A 3,852-nucleotide genomic window follows, 5' to 3' on the forward strand; every position below is an offset into this window, starting at 1 on the left:
TTGTTCTTTGTCATGAAAGTATTTCACTTCTTCATTATACTTGAAAGAGAGTTTTGCAGGGTATATCAGTCTGGGTTGGAATTTGTTTTCTTGCAAGATTTGAACTTCTTTGCTCCATGCTCTTCTTGACTTGATGGTTTGTGAAGAGAAGTCTGCCATTATTCTGATGGGTTTTCCTTTAAATGTGATCTGTTTCTTTTCTTTAGTGGCTTTTAGTATACTGTTCCTATGCTGAGTTTCTGGGATCTTGATTATTATATGTCTGGATGTGGTTTTATTTGGGTTGATGTTACTTGGAGTTCTATATGTTTCAGTTACCTGAATGTCAGATTGTTGCCCCATATTTGAGAAGTTTTCTGCTATTATTACTTCTGGCCATTTTTTTTTTATATCATTTGTATTGACTCTTTCCTTCTCATTGATGCCTATTAGTCTCATATTGTTCATCTGTGTATCATCTTGCAGGTATTGAATTATTTTTTCCTGCATCCCAGTTGTTTTAAAGAGATATTTTCTTACTTTTTCACTAGCTGCAAGGGTGTCTTTCAGGTCGGAAAGTCTATTTTCACTTTCACGCAAACGGTTTTGCCAGGTTATGATTGAGGTTTTAGTTTCCTGTATATCACTTTGAATCTGTTTCATACATTCTATTTCTTTCCTATATTGCTTATTCAAGGTTCCATCATTTTTATATTCTCCTCTATTTTTTTATCAGTGTATTCTTTAGAAGCAGTACTTCTTTGATTATAGTTATTACTACATTTTTTAGTTCAGAAATTATTTCTGATCTGATTTCTTCTATACCTTTCTGCAGTTGTTTCTTTACTTCCAACGCTATTATTTCGAAGATATCTGGTGTGTGATTTCCAGTTTCCTCTATGCTAGTGTCTTCTGCATTTGTACTAGGTGGACTCGGGGCCTGAGACTGCATTTTGTTCCTTCTCTTTGTCATTTTGTATACCACTGTCTTCTGACCTTTGGTGTAGAGCTTAAATAGAATTATTACCTTAGCACCAGGTCTGGATCTACGAAGTTCAGATTCCACCAGGTGGGTGTTGGTTGGATCTGGCTGCTGTGTTCACTTCTTACTGCTGCAGCCATTGGAATTGAGCCTTTTGTGTCACTCTGGGAAGATATTCTGCTCCTGAATCAGCTGGGTGGGTCTTGCCTCTAGCCTCTTTGCAGGGAATTCTGCTGAAGGATTCCACGCCAGGCCTGTGCTCTGGGTCTGTTCAGGATCCTGCAGCCCTCGGTACTCTCTCTCACACACCAGATCTGTACTCTGGGTCTATTCAGGATCCAGAGGCACTGGTTCTCTCACTCACACACTGGGCCTGTGCTCTCCATGTATTTTTCTTGACCCAAAGAGAAATTAATCACAAAAATCACACTGAGCAGCTGCATATGGCAGTAACAATTTAGCAACTCAGCAAGATCCTGCCTCAAAAAAAATTGAAAGTGTAGGGGATGTAGTTCAGTGCAAAATCCCTGGGATCAGTCTCCAGTAACACACACACAAGTAGCACAAAAGCATTCACACACACAGCATGCACACACACACACACACACACACACACACTAAACAGTAAGTTTGTTTAATTCAAGATAGAGATTCTTCACATGGTGGGGCATGGTGGCACACCCTAGTAATTCTAGCACTCAGGAGGCTGAGGCAGGAGGATTGTTGTGAGTTCAAGATGTGCCTGAGCTACAAAGTAAGCTCAAGCCCAGCCTGAACTGCATAGCAAGACCCTGCCTCAAAATGACAATCAATAAATCAATAAGAGATTCTTCATATGCTTAAACCTGATCAGTAGTGTTGTTTGGGTTCTTTATGATTAAGTCCTGAGTTTAAGAAGCCCTTCAGGTGCCCCACACCTGCACTCTCCACCCAAGTACACTCTACAAGCATGAAATCACCCACGCTGGCTAAGATGGGTACTTCCCTTGTTCACTGGCCCCAGACTGACTGTTCTGGTGTGCTTACACAGCTGGTTCTTGCACCGGAAGTGGCTCAGATTTGCAAATCACCACCCAAATTTAGTTCTGCTCCAGCAACACTATCTTCCTCTTGATTTGGTCTCTCACCAGGAAGCAGATGTATCATTGTCAGTGTCAGCCTACTTTTGGGCCTCGTGGTCCTTGCTGCTCCCAGGTCCTCCTTTGGTGTTGCTCTGGACTGTCCTGGGGCCACAGGTATACACAACCTATGAAAGCCTGTGCTGCTCCCTAGCGAGGCAAATTGGGCTCACTGGACTCCCACACGTCTACCCATAGGTATGGCTGATCATTGTGTGCCCCACTGGCTCTGCTGAAGCCCACGACTCAAAAACCAGTGGCCTCCTCTTATGAGGCCCCAGGTCTGCTCTCTGGCACTAATACTTCCCCTTGTGGGTTCATCGTGGGACCCACTTAGCTCCCCCACCTGCTCAACCATTGCCAATAAAGCTCTCGACCTGGTGCCCTGACCACACACCTGCCCCTCTTCCCCACTGCAGAGTTCTTCCACTCCTCAGTGGGATACTGTACAGCCCCTACCCCAGACACTCCATAAAGGTGGAATATGGTCCAGCCCCATGCCATTTCCAATCAAATGCCAAAGTGGAAATACTGTGATGGGCAAGATGCTCCTCTAAGTGAATTTAGAAAGCAAGGGAAACTTGAAGTGCAGAGAAAATAGTACTGAACTGAAACCATTTCCTTGCTGTGTGGCTTCAGGAAAGATACTGAAATCCTATGTGCCTTGGCTTCATCTGTAACATGGAGATAAATGCTTTCATAAATGCTTATAAAAATTACAAAACAAGTATATGAGAACCATCTGGGGATATGGTCATGTGTAATGAATTGTATATATATTTTATGGTGCTGGGAATCAAGTTCAGGACCTTGCATTTGCTAGGAAAGTGCTCTACCACTGAGCCACACCTCTACTCCCTATCATTATTATTAACTATAAACAGCAGGCTTGATCTGGTTCTGGTTCTCAGACTGAATTGGCGGCTCGCCTGTTCTCGGGCTGCGAGGCCTGTGTGCCAGACCTGGCCCAGGATGGACAGCCAGATTCCTTATGATGACTACCCAGTGGTTTTCCTGCCTGCCTATGAGTGTTCCAGAAGAAGGTAAGTATGATATCCAGGACTGGTAGTAGGATTTCTGGAGTTGCTGCCTTGCAGAGAGTATACCACCCAGACTACAACAATGAGTTGACCCAGTTTCTACCCTGAATTGTCACACTTAAGAAGCCTCCTGGAGCTCAGTTGGGAATTAACATCTGAGGAGGAAAGTTTTCACAGCTAGGCATCTTCATTTCCAAGGTGATTCCTGATTCTGATGCACATCGAGCAGGACTTCAAGAAGGGGACTAAGTTCTGGCTGTGAATGATGTGGATTTCCAAGATACTGAGCACAGCAAGGCTGTTGAAATCCTGAAGACAGTCCATGAAATCAGCATGCATGTGTGCTTCTTTCCCTACAATTATCATCGCCAAAAAGAGAGGACTGTGCACCAGAGAGTTTCAGCTCACTAGCAGGTGCAGCACAAGTCAGCTGGGCCCCAAGAAAGCCACATGGGAAATTCTTTTCTCAGCCCTTTTCTGGCATAATGGGGGAGAGGATGCAGAGACCTGGGAACCAACTGCATTACCCACACTGTACTGTCTTTTCAGTTCCCTAGTTTTCTAGATGAGCTTCATTGCCTGAAAGGAGAAGGATGATGAGGGCTAGGATAAGCTTAGCCTGTAGAGAACCACTAGAAAAGGTAACTGGCATTTACTACATACCATAGGCTAGATGCTTACCCAGATTAATATTTTCATTATAAAAATAAGAGAAAGTAAAAGAATCTTCTGC

At 43.7% G+C, this 3,852-nt stretch overlaps 1 pseudogene; it reads left to right on the forward strand.

Annotated features, from left to right (window-relative positions):
- Window positions 1-3,051: 3,051 nt before the first annotated feature.
- On the forward strand, window positions 3,052-3,530 carry LOC101584009 (annotated as a pseudogene).
- The last annotated feature ends 322 nt before the right edge of the window (window positions 3,531-3,852 follow it).

The sequence above is a fragment of the Octodon degus genome, unplaced genomic scaffold (assembly GCF_000260255.1).
Source record: "Octodon degus isolate 3935 unplaced genomic scaffold, OctDeg1.0 scaffold00245, whole genome shotgun sequence".
Taxonomy (NCBI): domain Eukaryota; kingdom Metazoa; phylum Chordata; class Mammalia; order Rodentia; family Octodontidae; genus Octodon; species Octodon degus.